This window comes from Rhagoletis zephyria, unplaced genomic scaffold (genome assembly GCF_001687245.7).
Source record: "Rhagoletis zephyria isolate East Lansing unplaced genomic scaffold, Rhagoletis_zephyria_1.1 Rzeph_scaffold_00750, whole genome shotgun sequence".
Classification (NCBI taxonomy): Eukaryota; Metazoa; Arthropoda; class Insecta; order Diptera; family Tephritidae; genus Rhagoletis; species Rhagoletis zephyria.
In genome coordinates this window covers 16,548-16,834 of record NW_016157834.1, presented here as the reverse complement: position 1 = coordinate 16,834, position 287 = coordinate 16,548, and positions in this window count along the sequence as shown.

Here is a 287-nt window from a genome sequence, read left to right as displayed (position 1 = left end):
ACGTTAATCGCTGGCTGCGATTACGTTTAATTAATTTAAAACATTAATCGTTAATCCAATTAAAAATAAAATCTGATTAATTTGTCTAGTTTGTCCGAGTTGGAAATCAAACACCAGTTATAGTAATTATTTTGTGTTTTACGCTTATAAAAAGCACATAATATAAAAAAATTATAATTATTGTTATTAGTAATACATAAACTGGGAACTTTTACAACCCTAGTTTGTAAAACGTTTGTTGGTATATAACTTAATGAAAATGCACACGAAATTGCTTAGATGGATGA